The 17,747-nt window shown below is 45.2% G+C and overlaps 1 protein-coding gene and 1 non-coding gene across 2 annotated transcripts in view; both read right to left on the bottom strand.

Annotated features, from left to right (window-relative positions):
- LOC124613611 (atrial natriuretic peptide receptor 1-like) overlaps positions 1-17,747 on the bottom strand; it is a 917,955-nt gene that overhangs the window by 303,157 nt on the left and 597,051 nt on the right. The window lies entirely within an intron of this gene.
- On the bottom strand, positions 14,047-14,121 carry Trnat-ugu. Its single transcript has one exon. It is a non-coding gene; the product is annotated as a tRNA-Thr (tRNA).

Genomic DNA, 17,747 nt, shown 5'->3' with positions numbered 1-17,747 from the left:
TCTACTTTAACGATATGGGCCTGTAATTAATTGGATTACTCTTACTACCTTTCTTGAATATTGGTATGAACTCTGTAGCTTTCCCGTCTTTGGGTACGGATCTTTCGTCGAGCGAACTGTTGTTAAGTATGGAGCTAATGCATCAGCATACTCCGAAAGGAACCCAATTGGTATACAGTCTGGACCAGAAGAGTTGCTTTCATTAAGTGATTTGAGTTGCTTCACTACTCCGAGGATATTTACTTCTACGTTACTCGTGTTGGCAACTGTTCTCTATTCGAATTCTGGAATATTTACTTCGTCTTCTTTTCTGAAGGCATTTCGGAAAGCTGTGTTTAGTAATTCTGCTGTGGAAGTACTGTCTTTGATAGTATCTCCATTGCTATCGCGCAGGGAAGGCATTGATTGTTTCTTGCCGCTAACATACATCGCACACGACCAGAATCTCTTTGGATTTTCTGCCAGGTTTCGAGGTAAAGTTTCGTTGTGGAAACTGTTATAGGCGTCTCGGATTGAAGTCCGCGCTAAATTTCGAGCTTCTATAAAAGAAAGCCAATCTTGGGGATTTGCGTCTGTTTAAATTTGACATATTTAAATTTGGCATGTGGTTGTTCCTTCACGTTTCCGTTTCACAGTCACATCACCAACAGTCTGCATGGGGAGCTCTAGAAGGTTTGAAATGTCCCCGATAGGTACGTTACCCAGCTGACATCCAAAGACTAGTCCTCTTTCGAAGTCGCAGAGCTGTGTTGGCCAACGCTTTGTGCTGTTACTGCTCCTCTGCTAGCAACACACTACTTCGTGCCTCCTCTTATGCTGGCGAGACCTCCTTTCCTGACATCTAGTGGAAGTTCTGCAGCGCTTGTTAGAGCGATGGCTAGGCACCGGCAACATTTGGGGACGCGTCGCCCCGCCCACCGCGCCCTGACGCTAGCTGCGAGTAATTCGGCGCGTCCCGCAGGATTCGTGATAATCAGTTCAGCTATCGATTCGTGGGCGACGCCGCGGCGTTGTTGACAGCGCGGCTGGTCCATTAAGCGAGTAACCGTGACTGGCAGCGTTCGCGTCACGCCGCAGTACCAGCGGCAGCCGGCGCCGAGTCCGGTCCTCTGGGATTCACTTCACACGCCACCGGCGCGCAACGCTCCACCCGCGGCGCTGCGCGGCCTTCGGATATGTAGCGGTAGACCTCGCACTTAACACCTCTGCTACAGATTTCAACACTTTATATTCTCATACAATTAACCCACTATCCGCTAGAACTTCTACGGCCAAAATAACTTATGATAACTATTACTGCCTTTATAAAAGACATCATATTTACGCCGGTGACTGTAACACTTTCTTTACTTCACGATTGCAATTTCGGTCTTAGGCTATTATGAAGTGCAGATTTTAAGCCATGTCAACTTAAAAGCCACAAAAATATGCGCTTGATAATGGCCTAAGGCCGAAATTGCAATCGTGAAGTTAAGGAAGTGTTACAGTCACTGACGTAAATACACTACTGGTCATTAAAATTCCTACACCAAGAAGAAATGCAGATGATAAACGGGTATTCATTGGCCAGATATATTATACTAGAACTGACACGTGATTACATTTTCACGCAATTTGGGTGCATAGATTCTGAGAAATCAGTACCCAGAGCAACCACTTCTGGCCGTAATAACGACCTTGATACGCCTGGGCATTGAGTCAAACAGAGCTTGGATGGCGTGTACAGGTACAGCTGCCCACGCAGCCTCAACACGATACCACAGTTCATCAAGAATAGTGACTGGCGTATTGTGACGAGCCAGTTGCTCGGCCATTGACCAGATGTTTTCAGTTGGTGAGAGATCTGGAGAATGTGCTGGCTAGGGCAGCAGTCGAACATTTTCTGTACCCAGAAAGGCCCGTAAGGGATCTGCAACATGCGGTCGTGCATTATCCTGTTGAAATGTAGGGTTTCACAGGGATCGAATCAAGGGCAGGAGCCAATGGGTCGTAATACATCTGAAATGTAACGTCCACTGTTCAAAGTGCCGTCAATGCGAACAAGAGGCAACCGAGATGTGTGACCAATGGCACCCCATACCATCACGCCGGGTGATACGCCAGTATGGCGATGACGAATACACGCTTTCAATGTGCGTTCACCGCGATGTCGCCAAACATGCGACCATCATGATGCTGTAAACAGAACTTGGATTCATTCGAAAAAATGACGTTTTGCCATTCGCGCACACAGGTTGTCGTTGAGTACACCATCGCACGTGCTCCAGTCTGTGATGCAGCGTCAAGGGTAACTGCAGCCATGGTCCATGGCCCATGCTGCTGCAAACGTCGTCGAACTGTTCGTGCAGATGGTTGTTGTCTTGCAAATGTCCCCATCTGTTGACTCTGGGATCGCGACGGGCTGCACGATCCGTTACAGCCATGCAGATAAGATGCTGTCATCTCGACTGCTAGTGATACGAGGCCGTTGGGATCCAGCACGGCGGTCCGTATTACCCTCCTGAACCCACCGATTCCATATTCTGCTAACAGTCATTGGATCTCGATCAAGGCGAGCAGCAATGTCGCCATACGATAAACCGCAATCGCGATAAGCTACAATACGACCTTTATCAAAGTCGGAAAAGTGATGGTACGCATTTCTCCTCCTTACACGAGGGACCACAACAACGTTTCACCAGGCAACACCGGTCAACTGCTGTTTGTGTTTGAGAAATCGGTTGGAAACTTTCCTCGTGTCAGAACGTTGTAGGTGTCGCCACCGGCGCCAACCTTGTGTGAAAGGTCTGAAAAGCTAATCAATTGCATATCACAGCATCTTCTTCCTGTTGGTTAAATTTCGCGTCTGTAGCACGTCATCTTCGTGGTGTAGCAATTTTAATGGCCAGTAGTGTATGATGTCTTTTATAAAGTGTGACTGTGAATCCCAGGTATAAAAAGATTATTACTGCCAACCGTTCAAGCCGTCTCTAAGGGTTAGTTCCTTCTCTACCACATCTAGCAGTTTATCAAAAATGGTTCAAATGGCTTTGAGCACTATGGGACTTAGCTGCTGTGGTCATCAGTCCCCTAGAACTTAGAACTACTTAAACCTAACTAACCTAAAGACATCACACACATCCATGCCCGAGGTAGGATTCGAACCTGCGACCGTAGCGGTCACGCGGCTCCAGACTGTAGCGCCTAGAAACGCACGGCCACTCCGGCCTGCAGCATTTTATCGTCGCTCGTTTTTCGTGTATGCGTTTGTTAAGAATGTCTCGTAGTAACATTTTCACCTACACTGACGGAAAATTAAAGCCCTACACCATGAACGCCTAGACAGCACGCTACGAATCTGTACTCCAAAATTTCAAGACCTGTGGGATATACACTTGTGGGCAAGACTTTTTTTAACGAAAGTGTCATTGTCATGTACTACATTTCGATGAAACTGACCCATAAATTGGAAGAACTACTACAGCACAATTTTTAACTGGGTGTGTTATTACCGTGGACTTCAATGCGCTCGGTGGTGTGCTCCTGTGCTGGCTACAAAAGTGGTAAAGAGTTTCTGTGGTTGGGCGTTGCGCGCGTTTGACAACCTGGATGGTCGTTGCTGGATTTGGACGTGCTGTGATACGTCTCTCCAACGCATCCCACATGTGCTAGATGGTATTTAAGTCGGGAAACCTGCAGGCCGACCCATTCGCAGTACATCCTCTCGTGGCAAGAGCTGCTCCAACTGCGCATTGTCATCCATACAAATGAAGTCAGGGCTGAATTCACACCTGGAAAGACGCATATGGGGAACGAGTACAGAGCTGCAAGTCGACTGGATAGTGTATTATGTTCAAAGATTTCGTCAGCACGGCCAAGCAACTATACATCTCGTTAGACCATTGCACCTGTATTACCATACCGATCATGCTCGACAGTGTTCTTGGGTTCTTTACGTATTCCCACCTAACACCATTTGATAGTACGTAACGCACTCAGAAACAATGTCGAACATAATCGTTTTGGTGGTCCAGGTCTTGGTGGCTGGAGTCCTAATGATACGTGGGTGTGCTGACATCCATACCTTTGAACACGGTTCACCCCTTGGTCAGTGGGCGTATTTGCAGAGATAAATTTGGCCCAGACTTCATTTTGTGGATCACAATGCGCGACCGCAGCGAACTGCGCAGATGAAGGACCTCTAGGACTGGCTTGCTCCCCCGCCCCCCCCCCCCCCCGCCCTTCATATCCCCCACCCCCGCGAACTAAATCACATCAAGCACTTGTGAGATGCGTTGAGTAGACGTGCTCCAGTACCAATGATCGTCCAGCGGTTGTCATCCGCGCTCTACCACAAGAGCTTCTTAGCAACCTTGTGGTCAGCATGGTAACACGTTGCAGAGGAAGCACTGCCGTCCGTGGTGATCACACACCCTATTAAGTACCATTTCCCGCCTTTTGTAACGTCCGGGGGATCATCATAATTCGAGAAGACTTCAATGTAATTCTTGTCTGTGAGTAAACGAGTCATTTCTGTACGTCTCATTGCGTATTTATTCCATTTACCTTCCGCACTGTAGTGTAACAGTTCTTCTTACTTACGGTCCAAATTTCATCTAACTATGTTGTTTAGCAGTAACACATCACATGCAAAGAGCTTATCGCCATATTTCGGCCTTTGAGCAGGTTCTGATCACTGCATGAGGGATATGGGAGCATCATAGTGACAGTAGAGCATTGAGTGTAGAATGATCTCAGGACAACAGTGCGGCAAGAAAGAGAAGGCACAAATCCTTTCAGGTGTACTACACTCCGAGAAGGTTGAACAGTTCTGGCGAACAGGTGGATGGCAACCGCTGACATTCGGGCAGACGTTACAGATAAAGTGTCATCACAGAGCGCCAGCAATAGACTACTGGAAGCTAGGTTGAGATCTTGACTTGCCATGCGTTCTTTCTTGATCGTGCCGTAGCTCAGACGACGGCCTTGCATGTTGCAGAGTCTTAGTCAACTGGGACGCTAAGTGGCTTTTTGTGGTGTTGAGCGATGGGTCTCGCTTCTGTTTGTGGCTGTCAGATCGACACCAGTGTGTCCGTAGAAGGTGAAAGGTCAGAAGAAGTAGCGATTCTAGAGTCCCATCTCTCTCCGACACGTGGAAGCTTGTTGCGTGGGGAGCTGTTGGATAACACAACGGGGCTGCTTTGTTATTGCTGAAGGGAGGATAATACTCGCCGGTATGTGGCAAGAATGGTAAACCCTCCTCTCATGCTCTTGGCGACTAGTGTACCAAATGGCATATTGCAGCAGAGTAGAGCAAGACTCCGCACAGAGGTTCACTCCATAAACACCTTGAGGAATGTAAGGATCTTTGACTGGCCTAATCAGTCGACTGATTTATCACTCATAAACTATGACTGGTGTGCTATGGAAAGACGTTTACTTTCATACCAGCTTCCAATCAAGAGTACTGGTGAACTAAGATAGAATGTGTATCAGGCATGGCAATAAATTCCTCAAATTGACATTCTGAAACTGTTTGCTTCCATGGTGCAACTGATACAAGAGTGTCTTCATATCTGCAGTGGTCACACCACGTGCTGTTGTTGATGATAAACATCAGTTTCGAACGACGTGAAAAAAAAATTGTGGTGAGGTGTTATGGGACCAAACTGCTGGTGTCATCGGTCCTTAAGCTTACACAATAGACTACTGGAAGCTAGGTTGAGATCTTGACTTACGATGCGTTCTTTCCCGATAACTTTCCCTTAATCTAACTTAAACAAACTTACGCTAAGGGCAACATGTCCGAGGGAGGACTCGAACCTCCGACGGAGGGAGCTGCGCGGACCGTGGCAAGGCGCCTTTGACCGCTCAGCTACACCGCGAGACGAACGTAGTGGAAATTTAATCATTCAGTGCTCGTAACGTGATAAATATTTTTGCATAGACTGATAAGTAGCGGACTAGTAACTCATGGTGTAACACTTCCCATTTCTGTTAACGTATTTTATTTTTAGTGCAGGCCGATTGTCATGTAAAATTAACAGCAATAGCAGCGCTCTGTCACAAAGAAGGAGTCTTTTGACCCATGTTTCGTACTGCTATGAGTGTCTTCATCAGAAATAAAACACTCAAATTTGTCTATAACATAATTACAAAATTACAGGAATTTTTTTAGGGTAAGTAGTAGCTAGGAGTACGAAAAGGAAACATACTTACATGTCACGTATTAAACTACAATTAAGCGATAAAGCTTTAGTCACAAAATTTGTAAAACAGAATACATAAAAGGAAAGCCACTATGGGCTGCTCACATGCGCGGAGCTACGGTAGCATCAGACTGAGGCGCCCGCGTTATCAATTGCGGGCAGGAGAACGTTACACCAAGAGTGCCATGTAGTAGCCGCAAGTACAAACAGGCAACTTAACATTTTAAATACAGACAGACGAATGTTTCGATGAACATTATTTTGTACGTGAAGTAAAAGGCAATAACAACAAGTTGTCTACATATGTTGTTGTTGTGGTCTTCAGTCCAGAGACTGATTTGATGCAGCTCTCCATGCTACTCTATCCTGTGCAAGCTTCTTCATCTCCCAGTACCTACTGCAGCCTACATCCTTCTGAATCTGCTTAGTGTATTCATCTCTTGGTCTCCCTCTACGATTTTTACCCTCCACTCTGCCCTCCAATACTAAATTGGTGATCCCTTGATGCCTCAGAACATGTCCTACCAACCGATCCCTTCTTCAAGTCAAGTTGTGCCACAAACTCCTCTTCTCCCCAATTCTATTCAATTAGTTATGTGATCTATCCATCTAATCTTCAGCATTCTTCTGTAGCACCACATTTCGAAAGCTTCTATTCTCTTCTTGTCCAAACTATTTATCGTCCATGTTTCACTTCCGTACATGGCTACACTCCATACAAATACTTTCAGAAACGGCTTCCTGACACTTAAATCTATACTTGACGTTAAGAAATTTCTCTTCTTCAGAAACGCTTTCCTTGCCATTGCCAGTCTACATTTTATATCCTCTCTACTTCGACCATCATCAGTTATTTTGCTCCCCAAAATATGCTATTATTGTCGTAAATAATTCACAGTCATGTGTAAAACTATTTACAGTAACATACCGAGTGATCAAAAAGTCAGTATAAATTTGAAAACTGAATAAATCACGGAATAATGTAGATAGAGAGGTACAAATTGACACACATGCTTGGAATGACATGGGGTTTTATTAGAACAAAAAAAATACAAACGTTCAAAAAATGTCCGACAGATGGCGCTTCATCTGATCAGAGTAGCAATAATTAGTATAACAAAGTAAGACAAAGCAAAGATGATGTTCTTTGCGGGAAATGCTCAATATATCCACCGTCATTACTCAACAATAGCTGTAGTCGAGCACTAATGTTGTGAACAGCACTGTAAAGCATGTCCGGAGTTATGGTGAAGCATTGGCGTCGGATGTTGTCTTTCAGCAGCCCTAGAGATGTCGGTCGATCACGATACACTTCTGACTTCAGGTAACCCCAAAGCCCATAATCGCACGGACTGAGGTCTGGGGACCTGGGAGGCCAAGCATGACGAAAGTGGCGGCTGAGCACAGGATCATCACCAAACGACACGCGCAAGAGATCTTTCACGCGTGTAGCAATACTTCGCTTTTTTTTGTTCTAATAAAACCCCATATCATTACAAGCATGTGTGCCCATTTTTACCTCTCAATCTACATTATTCCGTGGTTTATTAAGTTTTCAAATTTATACTGACTTTTTGATCACCCGGTACTTAGCATGAAATGATAGTAAATTCGATTATAGTACTACGGAGGTACAAAAAGATATGGTAACGTACTGTAATATTATTGATTTATGCAAGAAGGTCTACTAATCTCCTCAAAAAGCTGGTTTTGCATCACGGTAGACTGGAAACCAGTTGTAACTTTCTCAGTTCGAGACGTAAGCCTTTTGATGTTAACGAATCGCCGTGTTCAAGGCCCATTGGTATTTTTTTGCCTGTAAATAGCTTCAGAGTGTTTCATGTAACGCAGTTAAAGGTTTTATGTCAAATGAACGGCGATGGTGATAACATCGAACACGAAGCGGTTGTATAACGGTGCTTATGGTGATACTGTTTTAAATGTCAAACACTAGGAACTGTAGTTCTGAAACAAATAGGTCCGTCGCAGACATACAGAGCAATCAACTGATCCCTTTGTTCGATATGCTGCTATAGTATAGAATTAGTAATTTCTCTTTACTGAAATATGTGATAGTGCTGTACGTTCATATGATTTAAAAATTTATTTGTGCTGCGGGTGGCAGCACCTGTCGACCAAGAACTGGAGCACAGTACGGGAAGATTGCAATTAATATAGAGTCCATAGGGTAGTCACAATAATGCTTTAAGATCATATTACTGCGATATAATTCACTACCAGCAATAATAAATTGAATGATAGTTCAGATTCTGTGTTCGAAAAAACTAAACATCACTAAAGCGGTTACCCTGTGCTTGCGCGACAAAACAAATAGCCGAGCCGCAGAACAGAACAGCTGAATACACGAAACAAGCTGCATTAGCGATGCGGAGCAGCCAACTGCAGGCCAGGATAATGGGCTGAAAGAGAACTCCGATATCGGTTCTGGAAGATTAATTCGCCAGTTAAATCTCCACCAGGAACCAATATCCAGCATTCACAGATACCTACCTAATCCTCGCTTCCAAACGAGTTGCTTTCCGATTGTAATTATCTCGGTACTCGAATGTCAGAGGGCATTTCTTTCAATCGTAAAAAATCAAATACAAGCTTATAACGGTCATGGATGTATTTACAAAATATGGCAAAACACAGCTTCGCGTTCATTCATCACCCAGGAGTGATATTCATGGCTATTGTGCTGCGTTTTATGACTAATGTGCTCAGAGAATGATTTCAAATTGAAGGAAGATACTTGGCAAGGTGAATTATTATTTGAATGATTTTTTTATGCTTAATTTCTGTAAATTGTATTACTGATTTTTCAAGAACGAATGGAGGAATCTTTTAAAAATAACGTTTTTCACAAAGACTAGTTATCGCATATTCGGCCTGTTATGACATTTTAAAGAGACAGCTAAGTTTTAATTGCGTCATGCTTCGTTCCTTTTAACGCTTGATGACCGAAACTCATTGTACACCTATCACGTTGCCAGACCTTGTGACCCATGAACCTGACCTGGTCTTTGTTTTCATTTGAATATACGTTTTTAAAAGTTAAATTTTTATTTGAAGACAGGCTTCATCACAACAGTAATACAGAAAAAGTACAACAAATCATTATCAAAGCGCATGTATTCTTATGAAAATGAAAAACATGAAATGTTGAATACAAATTTTCGATATGAAATTTGAAGATGGCTTTGGCATAGCACATAACAACGTTTTCGTACGTTCTACGAACTTTGCTTTATATACGTCGCAGTAATTTCAGGTCATATACAAAGCAGCAGAATTACTGCGGAACGTAAAACTGTGCCTATAATACCAAAAAGGCTTCAGAAAAGGAAGAGCCTCTGTGCCTGAAAAGCATTCTCAGAGTAAGAGTAATATGAGGTAAAAGTATTGCAGGTGCATTTGTTTATAAAAGAAGCATATGACTCGATCGACCAGCAGACGCTCCTTTGGAAGAATTTGGAATAGGCTGAAAAAAAACTAGGGCAACTATAAATGAAAAGGTAATGGAATCCATCTACAAAGTAATATTTCATGGGGAAATTTCGTTGCCTAAAAAGGCAGAAGTTAGGCAAGGAGATGGGCTGTAACCCATTTTGTCTAATGGAAAAAGTAATGAGAACGTGAAAGGAAGCCACGTAAGAAGTAAAAGGAATCTGTTGAAGTGAATGCTGATAAAACACGCCTTAATTTTAACCCCATCGATCGTAGCTCTTGACGTGCGAACTAGCAGTGCTTTATGTGTAACATTTGACTCGAAGTGTGTCTGATAAGAGATGTGGCAGAGTTCTGGTTTGGAGCAGATGAAAATATATTCTTAAAATTTCGTTTGCCTAATATTGAGTTAGTGCATAAGTTCATAGCGTCTTTTACATAAGTTTAATAAACATAAAAGATACACTTAAATGAGACTTAGCCATCAATAATATGTTCTCCTTCACCATCTATTGAAGTCTGGCAACGATGGCGTGGCTTTTCGGTTCCACGACTGTATAAATCACGTGGTTTTCAAGCGAAGAACTCGTCGAGCAATGATAGTTAGCAGTTCGTAGTACACCACACCGTCACTGTTCCACCAGATGCATAACATTATCTTTTGTAGATGTGCGCAGATATTTGTATGGGGTAGTTGCTACTTTGTTCGGTCTCAACCATTCCTTTCTTTTCCTTACGTTAGCATAAAGCCACCATTTGTCCGTCAGCAGTAACGACTTAGGACGGGAATGGTTCTCGTTGTTCACCAGCCAACTGATAACGTTCAAGCAGCGATGCACATACGGTGTCCCGCTGCACCCAATTTTTGAACATTCCCCTTTGCATGAAAATGTCGCACGATGGAGGAATGGTCACAGTTCATTGTTATTTCTCGAGCACACTGACGTTGATGATTGTGGATTAATGCCTTTAAACGATCGTCACTAATGTCGAAACGATCCTCCTTAAAACTAGAAAACGATTTTCTTACGGTACTCTGTCCATTGGCATTATCCCCATATATGGCACGAATGCTTCTGGCTGCCTCCACTGCTGTCACATCTTTCTTGTACTCAAACAGAAGAAATATTCCGATTTCTCCATCTGGCGCTTTATGCTCTAGCGTCCACAGCTCCACTCACTATCTCCAAATCACAAAATGGCAATACGTAAACTCAAATAGCAATCATAACTACAAATAAATGATGGAAACTGATAAATAAACCCATAGATACCGGAATACCAACATGGAAAACGAAAACACTACGAACTTCGCACCAACCTAATATATTCAAAGGTGGCTACACTGAGCCACAGTGCCAGAGATCGCGCCAGAGAGTTTTGTTCGGCCGCCTCCACTGGCAGTGATTATTGAGAAGTAGCGGAGGCAGTGCTTGTTGAGAACTCGTAGTAGTCAGTGCTTGCTGAGATGTCGTAGTGAAGAGTGCTTGTCGAGAGGTCGTGGTGGAGAGTTCTTGTTGAGATGTGGTAGTATCGAGTCGGTGTGGAGATATATTGTAATGATTAGAGTGATTTTCGTCAATATATGAAGGTAAAAGAAAAAAAAAAATTCCTTTTCTTTTTATTATCTCAATGTCTTAAATAATGCGTCATTACAGGTTCAGTCAACAAAGCATCTGGCTTGTGTTCTTGTATTAGAGTGTAATTCTGCTTTCCTTACGCAATTATAGTATTTCTATTCTTTAATTACTTCAGTATAAATGATATTTAAAATTTCTTGTCTTATTGAAGAAGAACCGTGCCAGATGTGTACGTTGAATCACACTTCCACACACAGAACAGCTACACTTGTGCTTTGTTGGCTTCGTAGGTTTTATAGTTGCTGGGGACTTAATTAATTAATTGTGTTAACGAAAATTTTCATTTCATTCTTTGTTGTTGTTCTATGCAGTCAGATTGCGTACAAAAACTAGTCAGGTTCAAATGGTTCAAATGGCTCTGAGCACTATGGGACTCAACTGCTGTGGTCATAAGTCCCCTAGAACTTAGAACTACTTAAACCTAACTAACCTAAGGACAGCACACACCACCCAGCCATCACGAGGAAACGTAGTCAGGGCCAACCGTTTACGAGACACAGCGTAATCGGACATACAGCTACTAAAAATATTTGCATTTTATTCAATTAAGCCCCCATGCAATATGCACCTAACTAAAATGTCAAAAATGTTTTCTGCTTGTCGAAATTTCCTTGTGACCAGAAAATAAATTTTTATAAATTTACGTGTACCATCTTAAAAATGTGTTGCTGCAAATGAAACTAACACGAAAACATAGCGCAACTCTTCCAGAACCAACTAATAGCTGTTCCGTCTTTGTACATCGAACAGTTTGCAAGTTACAGCGCGATGAATGAAATGTAGGATTACTCGTGAGTTTCGTGGGATATGTAACAACTCTATTCTCAACTTCCGCTTCTGGATGAGCAAGTGCTAAACCTAAAGTAATTTTAAACAGGGAATTAGGTGTGTGACAGTACCTCTGTTATGCGTGTTGCATGTTAATTTGACAAGACGTGCCGAAACGGTCAGTAATGTAGAAGAGATGGACCGCTTGTAACATGATACTGGGTTGCACTCTAGACTCCATTCCTTGCTCCATTCCACCTCATTTTGCCTTAACTATAATTATTGTGTGGTTACTCTTACCTCAGATATTAATGAAGGAAATGTAGGCTGACGTAGGAGAAAAATCTTGATTTAATAACTGTGTGAGTTCGAACTATACACAGATAATTGCATATGAACTAAAGCATTGAGAACAAACGTGATGGCACGTCTCTGGCTAACGCAGCAGGGGGGGGGGGGGGGGGGGGGGGAGGTGGCGTCGGGCGTCGGGTTACAGTTTGCGTTCCTCGTCTAGTAGCTTTCGGAATACTGGGACATTGATACGTCTCCCGAATCATTAGTTACCCTGTGAGGACACCCTCTCACTGCAGGAATGAGACCACCCTTTTATCAGAGTCGGGAGGGGGGAACTCAGGAGGGAGAGGGAGCGTGAGGGGAAGGAGACGAGAATAGTGCACAGTGTTCTTACATTATTCAGGAGGGATGGCAAGGTGCGTAAATGAACTTTGTTAAGTTTCAGAGATATTTTCAGACAAAGATTTATTCAAATAACTTTGCGATAAGACATTCAATGGAAGTTTATGTGACGGAGTGCTCGACAGCAAAACGATGTCCGGGACACTGAAGCCATCCTGGGGCTCCGTAGAGCTCCTGGGAATTTGATATAATATTATATCACTTTATCATGATGTACTACGCTCCTGGGAAACCTTAGTTACCCTGCAAGGACACCCCCTTACTGCAAGAACGACACGGCCCGTTTATCCGAGTAGAGGGGAGGGGAACGGGAGAAGTGGTGGAGGAGAGGGGAAGGAGGGTGGGGCGATGTACAAAGACGGATATATATTATTTTATTATGATGTATTACGCCGGACACAGTTTCGGCGTCGTCGAAGAATTCCAACTATCCACCGATGTAAGATGTGGCTACGCAGATCCGCAGATAGTTTCACCTCTCAATTAAGCCTTCAACGCTGCTATAAGCCTTAAAATACGTAAGTTCCCTTCATGCTTCCATAGTCTACGACAGTTTTACAATCTCTAAAACATAAGAAGTAGTATTCCTAAACTAGCAACTTTGACAGCGCGTCCCGTGTATCGTAAGATCAAACTCCTGTGTGTTAAACCTGACTGTGGTCTCATTCAAAGTGAAGAAGTCGATATTTTTGCTAAAGAAACTACAAAATCTAGAACCTTGACCGACCTCGAACTTTCAGCTTCAGAGTTGTACCATCTAGCCACACAGAATGCCTTTCAACTATGGCAAGAGTACTGCAACGTGTCTCAGTATTTCAGGGGAAGATATTATGCCTGTGTTCTGTTTTTATTCCGGGTGGATCTTGGTTTCGCGATGTTCGCCTACCTAAATGGCTGATATCACTGTCTGGCGTATGAGGTTCAACCATGGAAGTTTCCCGACAGTCCTTCACAGCACTGGAATTACTCCAACTCCATTCCGCGACTGAAATACCACAACAGAAGGTGACATCAGTTACAGCCTCTTTGCATATACAGAATGGGAGAGGCGTAGACAATAGTTCTTGCAACAGTTACATCGTCTGAAAGCAGAATTTTCTCCGAGTGCTGCCATTCTACTTTCTTTGAATAATCCTGAATATAATCAAGAGCTTTTTAAATTTTTACAAGCTACCAAGGACATGTCCGAAAGAACACATACCATTGGTGACCATGCAGCTCGTTAGAATGAAATTACAATGAAAGGAACACCCTTAGCTGCTTACAGGCGTTGACATACGTCAACGGGGACAGATGAAAATGTGTGTCCCGACCGGGACTCGAACCCGGGATCTCCTGCTTACATGGCAGACGCTCTATCCATCTGAGCCACCGAGGACACAGAGGATAGCGCGACTACTATATAGTATAATAGGCGGGGGCACTACGAATATAGTGCGGAACAATACGTTGAGAATGTGGGTTTCGCGGGAGGCGTGCCAGAGATAAATCCCTGCAGTCGCGCTATCCTCTGTGTCCTCGGTGGCTCAGATGGACTTCGGCCAGAGCGCTGGTTGGCCTCTGTAAAAAAAAAAAACTGAGTACAAGGATCAACAAACGAACGAACCGGATGTCATGTGACGTCCGCAACGAACACAGTCGGCTCTCAGCCGTGGCAGCGTGCGGACGGCCCCGCGCGCCGGCCAGTGCTCCGCTGCAGGCGTTGTTTACTTCCTCGTCGTAGCTTTAAGGCTTGTGTCCGTCCACCGTGAACAACATGTCGAGCGCTTACCGCCGTGCGACCCTTAAAGTTTCCTTCCCAGCTGAACATGCGCGACCTCATGCACATGAAGTTGAAACGTTCATACGTGAAGAAGTTCGTTTAGATCCTAACCACGTTATCGGAATCCATTTTTCGATCACGAGTAGTGTCGTTCATATTAAAATGACAAACACCGAGGTGTGTGAAGATGTTATTCGCCGCCATGCCAATGGACTTAAGTTCAAATACTCTGATGGTCACGTCAGAGCTGTAACACTTGAACTCGCAGAGTACGGTCAACGCACGATTAGGGTGTTTGAACTACCTTTTGAAGGGCCGAAGGACGAAGTTGTCTCTGCGTTACAACCATACGGTAACGTCATCGGTTACGTAGAGGAAAAATGGCAAACCTTCACGACCTACCATGTCCTTAATGGTGTGCGTTAGGTCAAAATTGAACTGAAAAAACATATACCATCATACCTGACCATTGGCGGGGTGTGAGCCATTGTCATGTACGACGGCCAACCCCGAACATGTGCGGGTTGTGGACAAGAAGGCCACGTCAGATCCGCCTGCATGCGACGCCGCCTGATCCAGACGCCGGTCGGCGAGGAAGCGTCCCCAGCGGTGATGACTCAGATCCCTGTCACATACGCCAAGGTTGCCCAGGAAGGTAGCACGTCTACACAGAGTCTTCCTGCTCCGTTGACGACGTCTGATCAGGTAGATGCAACTGCTCCTGAGATTCCTTCTGAGGTGCCCCAGACGCCAGATCCTGACCTGCCGAATCATCGCAGCACTGTGACTGAAAATGCTACTGAGATGGACGTTGATCCGGGAGTGGTACCTACTTCTGCTTTCCTTCAGACTGGTCCGGAGTCAGACGAAAGCCACCCGCAATCGGACTCTGAACGACCTGTTCGAAAACAAGGATCGACACGAAAGAGAAAGAAACGTAGCCGTACACCCCCTGATGAATCCATTCTACAGATAGATACCAGGGATGCAGACCCGAAGATGGACGACAAACCGCTCTTTGATGATCAAAAGTCTGATGCGAAAGACCCGCCACAGGCGACCACTGGCAACGAACACCCCTCCTTACTGGCGCCGTCGCCCCCACAGGTCGCGTTGAAGAGAGCCTATCCGATGAGACGAAAACTACGTCTCCTCTCCACGTGGATGATGTGCACAGCCGATGCCCTACCGCAGTATCAGTCTCCTGGGCGGACGACGTAGAGATCGAAGGGACTGGGGTGGACGCTGCTGAGGATGGGGCACCCCCATCGGTTGCGCCCGCGCCTGCAAACTCTCCACAATAGCAGCCTCTTCAGAGGACCGGCAAGATCGACGACCTCTCGCTCCTGAAGAAGAAGCCCCACCTGTGCCTTTGGGACTTCAACACCAGCATTATTGTGTCGCAACGATTAACCTCGCGACCATTCGTGCGCCCCACAAACTGGCGCTGCTCCGCGATATGACTTATGATGCGGACATAGATATTGCGCTTTTTCAGGAAGTGAATGTCGCCGATTTTTCACCACCACATGGCTTCACGGTGCATCTTTCTCCCGCTTCGGACACCGGTAGTGGTGTTGCCATCATCTTACGCGAAGGTCTTCCTGCCAAAGATGTCCTATACCTCCCCAGCGGCAGAGGTATGGCCCTTACTCTCTTTGGTGTACGCATCGTCAACAGTTATGCGCCGTCGGGCTCCAGCTACCGTCGTGAACGCAATGCCTTCTTCGCGAATGAAGTTACACCCCTTTTTATGGGACCACACGATGACTGGGTCATGGGTGGAGACTTCAACTGCACCCAGCGACCTCAGGCTCAATTGCCGCGTCACTCACCATGCGCAGCTCTGGAAACAGTCGTCACGCGGCTACAATTTGTCGGCACGTGGAGACATGTTCACGGTGATCTTTTGGGCTTTACGTACCACACTGCGCACTCCTCTAGCCGACTGGATCGCATCTAAATCTCGCGATCCCTAGTTCAACACACTCGACAGGCTGAAATCTGGCCTGTTGCTTTCTCAGACCATGAGGCTTACTTCTGTGATGTTGTTCTCACAAGACAGGCAGTATGGCACGGACGTGGTTTATGGAAACTGAACACGGCACTTCTTAATTCACCTGACTGTCGACTTCTAATAGAAGACACTTGGATCACATGTAATAGACGCCGACCCACGTATCCGTCTACCATATCCTGGTGGATCCAGTGTGCAAAACCTGCTCTTCGAAAAACTTTAATCCGGTATGGTAAAGATGTTGTCGCTTGGAGGAAGAGCACTATGGACTTTTACTACAGGATCCTACGAGAATGCTCCACGATGCCAGCCTCCCCTGAGCGCCATACAAGGATGAACCAAGCTAAGGCCCAAATCTCCAATCTCATGCGACGCCATTTGGAAGGAGCGATAGTACGATGCCTCATGAACATCCGTCGATGTACCATATCATCCAAGAACGAGAAAATCGACGCCGAAAATTGATTTACGTCCTAGCGGATCAAGAAGGGCGTCGCTACGTAACCCAATCTGCAATAGGGAATGTGCTTCACGCCCACTACCGGCAGCTCTACGCCGCAATTCCACATTCCCCAGAGTTGATCGAGGAAGTCTCACAGCTCAACTTCGGTGGTATCCCAGGAGATGCGGCGATTGACTTGATGTCAGAGGTGACTGATGAGGAAGTCCGCGATGCGATCCGGGCAGGAACCGTCAATCGCTCCCCAGGACCCGACGGTCTTCCCCTCGAATTTTATCGCACCTTCCGTGATTTCTTAGAGTCCACCTTCACCTCCATCTGTCGGGAACTGATGTCTCCGGAAGTACCTGTGCCGGACGCTTTCATGGAAGGAATTATTATTCCTGTACATAAACCGCACGGTGGCAACAATATCAGTGATTATCGGCCCCTCACCCTCCTTAACAGTGATATGAAAATCTTCACTCGCCTTTTGGCAGCACGACTTAAAAACGTTGCCCGATACTTTGTGTCGCCAGACCAAGCATCTTTAGGAGGAAATAATAATATTCGCACGGCTTTATGCCGCTACAGGGATATGATCGCCGTTACCCAGGCACAACGCCTCTCTGGGGCACTTGCGTCTTTGAACTTTAGTCAAGCTTTTGATAGGGTTGACCATTCGTTCCTTACGGCCGTTCTCCACCATATGGGTTTCCCAGTCGTCGTTATCACGGTAGTGATGCGCCTTCTGCGGGGCGCCTCATCCAGGATTATGTACAATGGC

The sequence above is a fragment of the Schistocerca americana genome, chromosome 4 (assembly GCF_021461395.2).
Source record: "Schistocerca americana isolate TAMUIC-IGC-003095 chromosome 4, iqSchAmer2.1, whole genome shotgun sequence".
NCBI classification, from domain to species: Eukaryota; Metazoa; Arthropoda; class Insecta; order Orthoptera; family Acrididae; genus Schistocerca; species Schistocerca americana.
This window is presented reverse-complemented; position numbering and strand designations above follow the sequence as displayed.